Raw genomic sequence first — 16084 nt, 5'->3', positions numbered from 1 at the left:
GTGTGTGTGTGTGTGTGTGTGTGTGTGTGTTCATATGCATATGGGGCACATAAGCGTCATCGTCACATAATTTACAGCTGGAAAATAGTAATTCAACAGCACTTTCCCTGCTTGTTATATTGTCCATTTTCAATTTTCACAAGTTTAAGTTTAATTCGCAGTGACACCTATTTTAGAATTTGTATCACATGAAAAATGATCAGCCTTGTTAATGCTTTGGGGTTTTTTGCATGTCTGCTGCATGGGAACAGTAAGGCTTATAGAGTCCAGTTATAACACACCATCAGCACACCGTTCAGTAAAGACTCAACTTTTACAGGCTTCCTGGTTGTAGATAGGATTCACTAGCTAGGACTACGCCACAACAGAATACGTTTGAACATTTAATGTGAATTGAGTGATGTAATAAACACAGGTATGTACTCTTGAGAGAAGGGTGTAGATGTGGATGAAAGATGTCCGTCGTCTTCAGGCTGGTCTGGGAGGTACAATGATGGTCGGGTGGTTTGACTCAGTGTGGGGGTTCCGTCTCGGGCGTAGATTTTTCCTGAACTGATTTTTTCGGCCCCCCGACGACACCTGAAGAAAGCCATGAGAGAGGCGTGTGCCGAGTTGAATAGAGGAAGGAGGATGAATGGATGAGAATAAGGGTTGGGAGTAAAAGGAACTGAGACGAACAAGGTGTGGTAGGGTGACCAGGTATAAGTAGGATTGTCAGGTGATTGAAGGTGTGGTTTTAAGCGTCATCCTGCTCCTGAACCTAAGTTAATTCATTAACTCCCTCTTGCTCAAACTCTGTCTGACTCTATGATGCTCTGTCTTAGACACTTTTCTTTAACTGCTCAGTCTTGCTGCTATTCAAAATTTCCAAGAGGACACTGTTAAACTACACACTGGAAAAAAAGGATCTACATCCAGAAAATCCAAAATCTGTCAACAATTTGCAGATGAACTCTATATCAGATCTTGTAATAAGCACAACAGAATGGTAAGGCAACTTGTGAGGAATAAAAAGAAATGCATTCATGTTTTTTCACTTTTCTGCAAGTCTGATTCTGCAGGCGCTTTTCTGGGAAAAAAGTAGGGTATGACTCTGATAGCACCATGGCAGGATACAATATCATAATGAACATTATAGATTTATAGGGTCAATGTTTGTGGTTGAATCTGTTGTACAGGCTTGGAATAAATGGACTTAAATAGTTAAAGGACTTGAATCACACTTTTCTAGTCTGCTGAGAACTTGAAGCGCAGGTCACACCACATTCACACACTGTTGGTGTGAGGCTGCGATGTAAAGTGTTTATCAGTATAAACTAATCTGTTCATACACATTCGCCTGCCGCTGAAGCAGCAGCCACAGCACTGTAATATTCAGTGTCTTCAACATGTGTCTGCAGCTGGGGATCGAACCCTTGACATTGCCTCTGGGAGACAAATGAATCCATTGTACCACTGTGGCTCAGTAATCCCTATTGAATATAAAAGACCTGGAATCCTTACCATTCAACTTAAAATGCAATGTTGCACATCAAAGATGCACTTATCAAATGAACCAATCAGGAACAGTACGTATATCAAAAGAGAATCCCTGAAAATATTTTGTGAGTAATCTTGAGGCTTTTTTACACATTCTCTATGATCAATTGAGCTGCATTTAAGGGAATTTATTTCAGTGACACTTAATTAGATTATCTCACAATCACAGTTACAGTCTGTCTCAATGAGCCCCAGGAGCAGAGCGTGTCAGAGCTTCTAAATGAGCCCTTCTTTTCACCACTGCTGTGAGTGTACGCACTCATAATAATAATAATAATAATAATAATAATAATAATAATAATATTAATAAAGGAGATGTGCTGACCAACAGAAACAAGGATACGGTGCTTTGTTAAGACCTGATCCAGGATTATGAATATCATTTGTTAGGACAGATCATGAAGCTTTTCTGTTCCCTGCTGATGTTTTTCTTATTATATGCTTGTTATATGCTGTAATTTGGGGAAGAATCTGCCACTTTCTATACAAATCAGTCTCATTGCAAAAAGCTGCCTATTCACAAACACCACCGCTAACAGCTACATGTAGTAAGAGGGGAAAGATTACCGTTTGCTGAGAGTTGGTGGTCACCGCGAGACGTGAACAGGGAGCAGAAAGTGGGAGCAATGTGCAATTTGTGGTGCAATTAGCAGCAATCCATTCTTGACGGATAAATTCCTGGTTAAAAACAAACACAACTGCTCACCAATGATCAGAGCTTGTATAGTGTATTTAATGTGGATACAGGTGGACAAGCAGGCTTGTATGATCTGGACTTTAATAAAGCTGAGAGCCAGCTTACCAATGACCATCCAACTAGCTTAATAATATTTACACTGTACATTTTTGTGTGGGCTTTGTCTATAAGTTCATTTCCACGTCTGGACTTTCCACTCAAGATGATAGTTTTTTTTTTTCCTGGATGGTTAAGTGAGGCAGAATAATCATAGGACTTAATCATTGAGCTAAGAATGGAAGCAGCAGGGTATGGATGTATTCTCATCCCCAGCAGCTATCAAGTTAAACCCACTTTTTGATTTGTGATGGCTCTCAGACACGCACACACAAACACACACACTTTGTAAAACAACAACACATCTCCCTGCTATTGATCAGAGTTCAGAGGAAGCCTCGATCACAGATTCCTTTTATTGATTTGTTCCGTCCACAACAGAACTGACATCAACGCAGTGGGCCGTCAGTGTTCATGACAAGCCAACTTCAAATAACCCGTATTTGGTGGTAAAAGTATTTGCACAAATTGTTTTATTGGAACTGTTAGTAGCAGAGTTTGTGCAGCGGAAGTATCTGAGAATTCATTTTCCATGTAGTGGCTGTAAGCTGCTTGGCCTTGAAAGTACCCACTCTCCCTGGTGTTATTAATAATTGAATGTCCTGTTGAGACTGTCTCTTACCTTGGCGCCCTAAATGACTTTCCTGGATATTGTAATCAAACTTGTCATACTAGAGTCCTTCTTCCTATAGTCAAAGTCACGGTTTCATCCTCCACTCTTAAATCCCATGTCTGTGGTTGACAATTCAAAAACAGAAGAGGGACTGCTCTTTTTGTCCTTGTCAATCACAACGAGTCTGACTCTTTTCCTGCAGGCCACAGTCAAGACTTTGGGGAGCAATTGTCAGGTGGCATTACTGTCCCACTAACGCTGCTAAAAGCTTGCTTTTTTACATTACAAAAAAAAATTTGTTGATGCATTATTTAACACAGAGATCAGGCGCAATTTCTTGAAGGATCTTCAGTTCTGAAACCGAGGGTTGCAGCTAAGACTCCTGGGTAATGGTGTGGCAGCTACGAGCCACTGTGACAGGACTGCTTCAATTTGTGTGTCTCTTTCTCCCTCGCTCGTTCTCACACACACACACACACACACACACACTCACACACACACACACACACACACACACACAAAGAAATACACTTTCCAACGACTATATTCAAATCCATACCCACCAACCTTTCAGATATCCTTTCTCCAGGTTTATGTTCCTCTGTAGGTCATAAATATTTGAATATAATTTACACATACACATATAAGGTTTCCTTTTTTAAAATCCTTTTGCAGCAAAGTCAAACTGGAGGAACTGGAACAAGTGTTGATGACTACTTTCTATGATTAGATGCTAAAAGTGAGTGATTGAGCGGTGAGACCATGAGAGGTAAAACATCTGCCCATGTGGATACAAGCTGTTGTTAGAAGTGAACACTTGTCTACTCTTACTCTTATGTAACTTTATTTGACAATAATTTATGAGTTACATTTTGAAAATGAGATATTAATCAATCAATCTTTATTTGTATAACGACAATTCATAACAGGCGTTATCTCGAGACACTTTGCAAAAAGCAGGTAAAGGACCTTACTGTTTGTCTGTTAACATTAACAAAAGAGCAGGTAAACAGACCATGCTCATCGTTATGTTTACAATAAGCAGGTAAAGGACCTTACTGATGGCTATATTACAAGAGCCCAGCTTAATCCATCATAGCGTGGCAAGAACAAACTTCCCTTTAACAGGCAGAAATCTTCAGCAGACCCAGGCTCATTCCTAGTTCTAGTCAGAACACGAGCTGCAGCGTTTTGGACTAGCTGAAGGGTCTTTAGAGATTTACCATAGCACCCTGATAAAAGAGAATAACAGTGATCCAATCTGGAGGTAACAAATGCATGAACTAATTTATCTGCATCGTTTTGTGACAGGATCTGCCTGATGTTAGAGATATTACGAAGGTAAGAGTGATAAATATTTAACTGCCCAGTGGCCATTTGGTTGTCTTTTTGATAATGAGGGTTGACCAGCCTGATCACGTGTACAGTATGTTATTTAAACGTTTCTAACATCTATACAGGATGAAGCGTGTACGCTGAAGAATTTCATGAAGATTTAGAGTCGAGTTTTGATTTGTACGATGGATTTTGAAATCTGGCTGAATTTCAGTGTACACTGAGGCACAACAACTGATCACAGCCTGATTGGCTGCTGCTGTATGTGCTACCAATCGTATCAATTACAGGGCATGTTGGACATTTTGATCATATGACTGCGAACACTTGCACAGTGAGAGAGCAGAACCACGAGCCAATTCCCCAACTTCTGGACGCTTTTACAGCGTCTGAAATCATCGTGGACGTCCAGCTCACGGGGCATGTTTGTTATGGTTTAGCTAGTAACCTTTTGTTTATCAGTGATGCTGGAGGAGGGAGGCAGACTACATTTTGCCAATGTATGTATTTGAGTGGTTTATATATGACAATTAACATACACATCTGTTCATGGTAAATGGACTTAAAGCTTGTCATGCGGTTCTCTAATCTTCTGACTTCTCAAAGTGCTGCGATGTAGCGCTCTTGTAACGCTCTTCATGAACCGCTACATCACGGCCGCCACTAACAGATACGTCCCGTTACAGCTTTAAAGTGATGTACTTCTCTCTCTGATAACTATTGGGAATATTATAAGTAATATAAGTACTGAACAAAAAACTAAATGTAAAATAGATTAAGTCCATTTTTAATTATTTTAGATTTTTTATGTAAACAGTAGAATAAAATTCTACATAGTATACCTTTTACTTGTGATATTAACAGGACTAGACTAACTTAAGGGAAGTTATTACAAACTGGGAACCTGAGTTTATGATCTCTGCTCATATTACCGAGCGTGTCCCTGTAGTACAGTCAGCATAAATAAGTTATAAGTCTATATAACGTGTTTAAAGTGGAGCTGGTTTTACTTACTGATCATCATGTCATTTAAAGCCTCATGATAACAGGTAAATAGCCATTTTATTAAAACATGTTTACACACCACAATCTCATGTATAAAAACTCTACAGCTAACTAAAGCAAGTCAGCAAAGCTTTCTAATCTGTGACCTGTGTGTCGATTGAAGAGCAATAGTTTACCTGGAACTAGATTACATTGCTGTTAAATCAATGAAAGATGAGTGGAGCGGTGGTTCCCAGGCATTAATAAAGCAAAGCGGACACACAGGGTGATGTGAGAGCCTTGGTCCTGACAGGTAGGGAGGAGCGGCCAGCTGTGAACCACAGCCAGGTGGTCCCAGTCCCAAACCCTCCCACCACATCAGCCCACCGCTGGCCTGATTGGCATTAATTGGCAGGTGGGGGGGGGGGGGTTCAGTGGGGGGGGTGGGGGGGTGTATGGGGGGGTGGCAGAGTGAGGCTGAAGAAGAAGGAGAAGAAAGAGGGAAAATGAGGTAAAGCTTGAGAAGCTCTGGGCAGCACGTATCACCAGGACAGATATGGAGAGTATCACCATCGCATATTTAGCTGAATTCATACTTTATCTTTTTTACCTTCATGCTTTATTTATTCTCATACGTCCAATACGCACATAGACACTGATGGAGCTTTCTGCCCTTCACTCTGTTTATTTCATCCTTATTTTTTCACATTTTTTTGGAAGCTTTCAGATACAGAACAAACATTGCAAATATAGAGGAGACAAAAATCAACAAAAATCCATTCTTATTTCTGAGATTTCAAAAAGATTATTAAGATCCAAAAATGTATTTTCTTTTGGCTAATCAGTCACAGTAAATGCTGAGGCTAGCTCTTTAACCCTGTCTTTTAGATTTTAAATCGTTCTCAGGTAAACATGGATCTGTTAAAGATAATATATAGGTTTTCCCACCACGAGGCTGTCAATCATAACGATAACAAAAGATGAGGTCGAGGCTGGCGGGGAATCATGGGAGTTCTCTCTGCGACGCCTTCGAGCGAAACAGACCTGAGGGAGAGTAGCAGCTCACTCTTCTTTATGCAGCGATCTTTGACGTAACATCTGCTGTTTCCATGGCAACGATGAGGATTCTGTCTGTCACGACGCGTCATCATGTCGTCCTCGACAAGACACGAAACGTTAAAAGTAAAAAAATGACAGATTTCTCTAATTTTGACAACTGTTGGAAATAGTTAAGGTGATGTAAGTACTCAACAAATACACATATTGGTTTAGTCAATTAATTTAGATATTTGAATGTAAAGATTTTCTTCAAAAAACTTTTGGCAAAAGTATGAAAAGTACATTTTCTTCCAGTCATTGAGTGTATCTATTTACTTGTACTATCATCATCAGCAGCTGTATGCTTTTGAGTGTCTGATATCCAACATACAATGCCATTATGAGTTGAATCCCAGGCGAGAGTAGCAGCTCCCTCAGCGTAGCGCTAACAGACAGCGGGTCACAGCGCCATCAGTACTAGGTTGAACAGGAATCAATACAGAGACCCAACATCACAAGTTTGTGAAACAGACATACTTGCCTCTGTAATTCAGCATGGCTTTTAAGGCAGCTCTTCGCATGCCATGGTCTCAAGATAAACATAACCTTCATGACTCCTGTAATTGTTTGTTGAACAGTTCAGACAAACCAGCTGAATGAGTGCAGCCTCTCAATAGCGTCTCCTTGTCACTCCAGTGACAGTTACTTTGCAGCGACTGAAAACATGTTTTTTTTCTCTCTCTTTCTCAAGAAAACCCTTTTATCCTCGTGTTTTTTCCCATTTCTTTTCTGCCTGAACCTGGGTGACTCTATCTTTTCTTCCCTCTGGGCTAAATTGATGGCAGTGCAGGAGTTAATTGTTCAGGCATGTGTTTGGCTTCCTGATGGAGAGTGGATGTGGATCAGGGTGGGGTCAGGGTTCACAATGACATGTTTTTCTCTGGGCACTGGAAATGGAGAAGAGGCCATGGGAGAGTGCTGAATATGGAGGTGAATTGGAGTTCCACTAAGGCACTTAAACCTGTCTCTATACAGCAGCCAACAAAAGAGAAAATCATCTTACACATCAGAGACGATAGCATATCCAATGAGAGCCGCCGCTTCATTGAAACTTTGTAAGAGATGACACTTTTTAAATGTTGGATGCACAAAGGGCCTCTATTGGTCTTCGTGAAAGAACTGTCTGAAATACAGTTAAAAAAACACAGAACAGATGGCTTTCACAGTCAACTCTTAGAAAACTTCAAAAACTTTAATTCATATTTTCAGACAGCCGCGGCTCAAAGAATTCAATTACTGACAGATTTTTGTTGGCGAGCCTTTTACTCTGAAAGGTCTATTTAAGGACAAGCAAAAAATCAAACGGGCCTTGAATCAAAGTGTGAAAGACCAAAACTGCCTCATATAGTCATACCAAAGAATTCCAATGTTATCACCTTTTTATACCTAAAGGAAACATGTATTTTCAAAAGAAAAATTTTAGATAACAAGAAGGAGATCAGATAGACTCCAAAGTTTGTTATGGTTTTAAATGATTTTGGTTGCTTTTTTGCAGTATTTGGAAGAGACAGACATACGAAGACAGAACATGTGGATAGAGAGCGCGAGGGGACGACATGCTCGTTTAGTAGTCAATCCTGCACCCACAGTCAGTCAGTATGTCCATGTGCACAGTCAAGCAGGGTTAATGCTCAATCAAATGTTATCACCTGAGGAAGACCTCTGGTCGGATCATTAGGATATCTTAAATCTCTGTTTGGCATACGCTCAAGTGTGGGCTGATATTCTTCCTCCGTCTGCTGATTTTGCACTTTTATCATACCTCCTTTTTGTAATACTCTGATAGGCAATTTAATTGGAATACTGTTATTGTCTCAGTGAACAAACACCAGGAGAAAATCTAATTATTGATGAAGGTATTTAGTAGCTGACTCCACTATGTGGCGATATGACTCTTGGACATTTAGCTGGTTGACTTTGCTGACAAGTTAGCGGGCAGTAAACTGTTTGTTTGTTGAATAATAAAACAACTTTACAGCTCTGTACATTTTGAACATACACTCACATTTCATGTGGTACAAATTTACAGGTGAAGGCCGAATATCTGAAGGCAAACGACACATTTATGCTGTTTGACTTCTGGCCACTAAATGGTTAATGAACGGTTAAAGGACTTCTTCTTCTAGTCTTCTGACTCCTGTAAACGGCTTTTACACCACTGGTCACATCTACACATTCGCACACAGATGAAAGAGGTTGCTTGCTGTGTGACCATCAGAATTAACTAATCCCATTGAAACACATTCATTTGCCTGCACCAAAGCAGCAGCGGGTTAAGTGTCTTGCCCAAGGAAACATCTGACTGTTACTGCAGGAGCTGGGAATCAAACCCCCGACCTTTGGGTTGAACGACGATCAACTCTATAAACTGAGCCAAAGCCAGTAGCCTTGTGGTTATTATGTGCGTCCATGTACGGAGGCTGTGCTCCTTCAGGTGGGCAGCCTGGGTTTGAATTTGACCTGTGGCTCCTTACCTGCATTTCACTCTCTCTCCCCTGTTCTAACTCTATTCACTGTCCTATCTCCAATTAAAGGCTAAAAAAAAAAAAAAGGTTCTTTGTACAGAACGTCTATGCCAGTTTGGGGTTATAGAGGTTTATATTTGAAAGAGTTAATCAAACTCAAGCCGATTGCTTTAGTATGTTAGTCTGACTTTAAGATACGCAGCCTAATCAGTTTCTGTCAAATTGAAATACGTAGTTTTTGCCGGACTAACACAATAAATCGACTTTTCTCAGTGCATGGAAATGTACTGTGTACTTTCAGGACAGTAGCCTCTCATGGTGACTGCTCCCCCCCCCCCCCCCCCCCCCCCCCACACACACACACACACTTTTTTACTATAACATACTTTGCTAAGCGATGCATTCTTTCATTTCAGGAAAATGATTCCCCTCTACCTTTATCCCTGAATACTAACCCTTAGAAAAACTGGACCTTTTGAATCTTTGAAAATCTCCCAGAAAAATGTAATAATAGACATGGAAACGTTAAGAGCCTGAGCTTTCATATAAAGAGAAATATCCATAAATAATGGACATACTAGGTTACAGGTTTTTGGTAGGTGACGACAGAGCCATTTTAAAAAAATGTCATATCTAATGTCAAGCTGCATCTTTTTCATAATTTTACCTTTTTGAATATCATTTTGAAAAATGTTTTAAACGAACTAAGTTTTGATTAATCCAGTGAATTAAAAAGGGAATATCACAGGTGTTCAAAGGTTTAAAAAGAATCCCAAATCTGTATATGGGGACAGAGTATGTGTGGAATGTAAACACACAATTGGACACTGCTTTGTCTTTTTTTGAAATAGTCAATATCATCTTTGGTTTTCATGCATCAGGACCTTGAAGTCAGTTTGTAATCGTGGCCAAATGTAATTCACATCACACATGAGACACAAAGTCCAATCAGACTGTTTCCAGGCTGTGAAGAACAGAAAATCAACTTTTCAGTTTTAATTGTAGGCCTTCATTTACACAAGGTCCATAACTTGGTTCTGGTAGAGCAACAGATTCATGATCAGTTCGGCTCACCCTCATGGTTTAGGCAGTACATTTATTCTCTGCATTTTGCATCACAGGAGTAGGAAGGCGTTTATAAAGAAAGCTATCCTGGAGATCAGATTGATTCGTAAAAGATTTAAGATTCTGTGTAACTCTGAGAAGCTCCTTGAGCAAATTACAAACTTCTTGTTGTTGAATGCTTTATGTTCTGATCGCCTTGATAATGTCGAAAGTGTTTGTTATTCGTAGTGTGTTTCATTGTTTTTTGTGGCATCTTTTTCTTTTGTGTTTTAAAGATCTGACTTCCACTGAGAGTGCATGGGTAGACCAAAGAACTGAAGTGCAGACTAAAATGTTATTTCAGGTCTTTTAAAGTGAATTTGTTGACAGTTTGAAAAAATGCAAAAAATTCCAGACTGTAATTGGTACGAAAACAACTTTCAATCTTTATTTATTTTTTTTGCATTTGTGAGAGATGTGTGCAATGCTTATGACACATGGAGAAGACATGAAAGTCTAACACAGAATCTTGAGTTAATTTGACTGTATGTCTCCAACATTGAGCCCTTATTTGAGTGTGTTGGCGTCAGTCTGGGCCCAGAGTGGACACTTGGGTGAGTGAGCAGGATGAAAGGAGCCCGGGAGCCAGCTGGTTAGACAACACAGCTATGTGGTCTTAACTGAGGGGGCAATGCTCAGCCCTCCTCATCGGACCCCTGGCTAGCTGCAGGACAGCCCACATCCCCACGAGTCCGGCATCTCGTGGAATTACTTCAGCCAGCTTAAGCCATCTTAAGACACCAAATTGCACCGTAGCTGGACAATGATCTGGGGTTATTTGTCTCAAACGGCTGTTGTTTGGTTCCTTTAACTTAGTTCACCGTCAGTGTGGGGTGAGGGGAGTCAGGAAATCGCGGGGGTATTTAACAAGGCTTGTGTAATTGATTGTGGCAGATCCTGCCAGCAAACAGCAGGTCCACGGCCCCTTTCACTGAGCCCAGCAGAGGGCCTGCATTGATGTGGATAAGGGAATTATCTCTACTCTGGTGACTCGAACTGGAGGACACTGGAAATTCAATTAAACCAATCTATGTTTTCAATACCCAGCATACCTGTGTCTACGGCAGCCTGCCGGGGTCAAAGGTGGGTAAAAGGTGTTGCCTCAAGAAGACCTGAATCTTTACTGAGGAAAAACTTTGAGTTGTTACGAGACACTGTTTTTTTTTAGTCATATGTAAAGCTGCACTTCATTACAACACATTATCTTCTTTTCAGTTCTTCAAATAGTAGTGACCTGTGGACCAGCGCTGTGACTCACCGTGTGGGCGAACATTGCAGTAAGTTGCTGCATTTTAGTCAAACCATTTACTTTCTCACGTGGGAGATCTCAAAAGCATTAACAATTGGTTTCTGCGCTGAGACACCACGAGACAATCAGGTGGAGCTGTTGCTCTGTCCGCCAATGGAGACCGCTGCAGAGGGTTCTGACTGTGTGAGAGCGCTTTCTGACTTTCAGGGTAGAGTCATCAAACCAAAATAGATTTCTGAGAGGACTGCAGAACACAAGAATATTTTCACTCATAATAATAATGATATTCAGAGAGCACAGTGTTTGTCATAGTCACTATGTGTCCATGCACGGTTAGCTTTGGTTACAGTGTGGTTACGCCAATTAATTAGAATCGACTTATTGTTTAAAAAAACGTCTGACTCCACTAAGGTCGCGATATGACCACTTTATATTTGACCTTTCACCAGTAGACTTGGCTGATAACTTAGACAACAGCCAAGTTTAATTGAATTGAATAAGTTGATGAGATGTGAGGAGGATAACGATATTTAAATAATGAAGTGATTGTCCTTTGCACACACAGTGGTTTCTTTAAGTGACACAGGAAGTACATCCTCTGCAGGGCCTTTCACCTGCAGAGTATCTGTGGGAGGTCCAGGTGTGATTTAGTCGGAGTGCATGTTAAACGAGTGAAAAAGAAAACTGGGACAAAGGGATGAAGAAAAACCCAACAAATGAAAGGACAGTTCCCCCCTGAGTGGAACAAATAAAAGGACCGTGCACCTCAGTGGTTCCTATCTGTTTTTACTTTGAGCGTTTGGAGTGAAATCGTCTCTTTCAAGGAAGCAAAACACACAAATAAGGAAATCTGTTGGAAGTAACTGAGTCATCTGAACCACACAACAGCTGAAGGTTTGAACAGCAAAGTAAATGTTTCGTCCAAATTAGAATTAGGTCCCTTATTACAGACATTTTGGAAAGTCTACAGTAAATAAAATCACACCTGAATGCATTTTGTTCAGGACACGCTTCACTTGTGTTTATTGTAAGGTCGGCTCTGCACACACAGTAGCTGTGTAACTGAGGAAGTATCACATGTCTGGATGATAAATGTCACCCAGAGGTGTCTGGCAGAGGCACATTTGATAATATTTAATTGACATATAGAGTGCCTGTCTCCACAACAGCAGGGCCATAATCTAATAAGGCTGGACTGGCACTCCCCTCTGCTCCAATGTGTTGTATTACACTCTGTCTCGGACTAACTGCATATTAATTCTAATGTTTCACCTTTCAGATTGAATCACTTTACAGAACCTGTGCTGCTTACATACCCACTGCCAGTAAATGGATAACAAGCAGCTAATACATATGTGGATTATTAGACAAATGAAGACTGAGATTTTACATGTTTTGCAAAGTGAAATTGTTTCTCTTGTAGAGGCAGAAACGTTGAGAGCTGCATCCTTTGACCTAATTGTTTCCTACTGAATTGATTAAACTGCATATTTAGAGAAACATATTGGTTGGGTCATTCCGTCAGAAAGCATAATAAAGTTGTAATAGAGGCATTTTAATAGATATTGTTTACAATGTTTACTCAAAGGCCTAAGTGGGGACACGAGTAGCAAATTAGCAAAAGCTAACACCGAGCCACATGTGATGCCAACGGATGAGGCCGTGCAAACATCAAAACACCAAGCACCCAAGCGTGGAGACAAGGCACAGTGTCTATTTGATAACAATAAGTTTTTAGAGCTGTAATGGCCTTTAAACAAAGATGAGCGCAGCATCCCTTTTGCACTTTAGGCTGTCTGCGGAGACTGAACTCCAACATCTTTCCTCAAAAGCTACAAAAATTACCCCTCGCCTTACATTCCCTTTACTTACTTGTGCCACAGTAGTGAAGTCGTCTCTCGACCGCGGTCACATGTCAAAGTGTCCAAGGTGAGCATAATCATACGACAAGCTATAATCAAGTGTCTTGCTGAAAGCGTTTAATGCACAATGTTGAAACAGATCAGCAGTAAAAGTTCACAGTAAAGATTTAGTTTGATGTCCGACTGACGTGTTTTAAAAAAGTTGTGGTCTTAAAAGGTCCTTGCCATGTTTGGTGAATGTTTCTGTCTGTTTCAGGTTTATTGTGGAAGAATGATGGTTAAATAAATCATCAACAGGATGCTGAAAAGATCTAAAAAAATATAAAAGACAAAAACAATTTCCTAATTAATAAAGAAAAAGATAAAGATATTTGATGATTTAATAACAGCTGTTCCAAATGTGTGGCATAGATGTTTTAAATGACAGGTGTTTAAATTATTTAGTGTTACGACGAGGGGAGGGGGGTGTGCAGCAGATTTTATTTTCTTTCAGGCGAGGCTCACTTTCCCAAAATATGACAAACACTGTTTTAAAGAAAACTCCAGACATCTGCAGGACATGATTTGCAGATTTATAAGAGAATTACTGGAGCCAAAGTGGAACTGAAGTTCCTTACTATATAGCTTTAAGATCATAAATTAAACCAATAGAAGGAGCTGACCTCTTACATGCTCTCTTGTATTGTCGCAGAAGAGAAGAGTGAAAAAGATCAATTACAAGGCTGCAAAAACCCTTCTTCAAATTCCTCTCCTCTTCACATTTATATCATCCGTCACGACAATGCACAATGAAACTCAACTAAATCGTTATTCAAAGGAAACAACGGAGCTAAAAAGCGACCAGGAGAGTTGCTGTTACTGTTGCTGACCCCGCACCACAACCTTCTGGTGGAGCATTTTATCAGTGTTACACGGAGCACATTTACCTCTGAGGACAGTTATGAACATAAACCACAGAATCTGTCCAACTTTCCTAAAACTCCACAATGCACCTTTAAAAACATCCTTACCGTTTTGCCTCCTCTCACGTTTTTACACCTTCTGTAGGGAAGGTTGTACGCTTATGTTGATATACGGAGGAGAAAATGTGGACAGAGGGAGAAAGACAGAAGAAGAGGTATCGTAGCGTGACAGCCACAGAGCAAGCATCACGTTTAGTGTGACTAATGAGGTAGTATGTATGACAATAATGTGAGAAGAGTGATGCAGAAGACTTCAGTGAAGCAGTGAAGTCTTGACGTGAAAATAATAAATGTTTGGGTTTAGAGCGATCAAGTAAGATCAGAACGCCCTAAAAGCCACGATTCACCACAAACAGTCCAGCAAGAAAAAAAGAAAGAAACGCACTCTAACAAACTGCACTGCCTGAGAAATTCACAGGCTCCAACACACACACACATACACACACACAGAAACCACCATCCCCCCTCACGCTTGTGGGTAATGGATTTTTATCAGGGCAACAGTATCAGGGCTGATTTTGACGAGTCCCTAGGCTGCTCTACGATTCCTTTTGAAATCCCTTTCTTTAGTAGTCTTGTTCAAGTAGCCTGAGGCCATGGCCCTCCGAGATCACAATGTTATTAATACAAACATGTCAAACCGCATGCTGAAATTCAAAACAGAGGTGCCAAAATGTCAAGGTGTCAAACTCCTGAAATATAAATTATGCTTTAATATTCCTAAGCACTACACAAAATATGCTTCAGTGCATAAAAAGCGTGATGCACACAAGTGTTTAATATTTCAGTGTAATGTCACCAATTGCAGCAGCTGAGGGAATTCACTGACGGCTGCGGCCCTGACTGTGATGTAAAATTTCGAGACTCCTACGAGATTAATGACTGGACTTTGTATGCCACCCTGCCACCCCCCCCACGCCGCTCCAGCCCCCCCCCCCCCGAAGAAAACTCAAGGACATCTGCTGCAAGAACAAAACTGTGACTAATTATCATCTAATATCCCCCTTTTCTTTACTTTTCGCTGTACATGCTTGCTGCTGCATGGGGTTTAATTATGTGATTAAAAATGACAGATGACTGATTCTATTTAGAAAATGGAGGCCTCTCTTGGATTCCTCTGCAGTTATGAAGAGAGCACTGGTTTTGCTTTTTAATCAGGTCTTCAATGAGGTAGAGCTGGTAAATAATCAAAGTATTAGCTCAGTTAGTTACTAACTAATAATCAATCTCAATATATCTTGTTTTGTTGAGAAAATACAGGAAAATGTGTATTTGTTGTTTCGCCCTGCATATCCAACTGTCAACACATTTATTTGTATATTATGGTTTATTTGATTGGGACGGATGCAATATTAAATAAAAACAGTAATCCAATGTAAGTGTCATATTTCAGTGGATGCTGATTTGCGACACTTTTTTGTCAATACAAAAATAAGAAAACTGTAAGAAAAAAAAAGAATTATCAAAAAAGAATAATAATAAAAAAAATCCAGGTAGGATACAGTATGACACAAAATAGGCTCAGTGGGTCATTGCTCAACCAGAAGCTCCTGCAGCCATAAGTCTGATGTGTGCTTAGGCATGATGCTTAACCACGAGTCGCTCCCACTGCTTTGCTTGGTAGTGTATGAATGTGTATGAATGGGATTAGTTACTTCAGATGGTCTCACCTCACAGTGTGTAAATGTGTAGGTGTGACCTGCAGTGTAAAAGCGTAGTCAGATAACTAGAAAAGAACAATGCAAGCTCAAATCCATTTAAACATTCAGCTTAGATGGAGCCTTTACAATTCAATTCAAAAAACTTTATTTGTCCCCAGGGACAAGACATGAACACACGTCTGTTGATGAACTGACCTGGATTGTATGGCTCTATTAAAAGTAGTGAAGTTTGCAGTGAGTAAGCTTAAAGTAATCAGGTAGCAGAGATCCAGGACTTTTTTTTCATTCCACAGAAAAAGCTGTTTGAGCAAAGCCCGTTTTTTCTAAATAAAATAAAGTCTGAGTGAAAATAAAGAAGAGAAAAACGTGGCTGTTTGCTTTCACACGAACACCTCCTCCGGGAGACATCAGGAGTTTTC

This window comes from Symphodus melops (genome assembly GCF_947650265.1).
Source record: "Symphodus melops genome assembly, chromosome: 3".
In the NCBI taxonomy this organism is placed as follows: domain Eukaryota; kingdom Metazoa; phylum Chordata; class Actinopteri; order Labriformes; family Labridae; genus Symphodus; species Symphodus melops.
The sequence above is the reverse complement of the archived record's forward strand: the minus strand, read 5'-3'. Positions refer to the sequence as shown.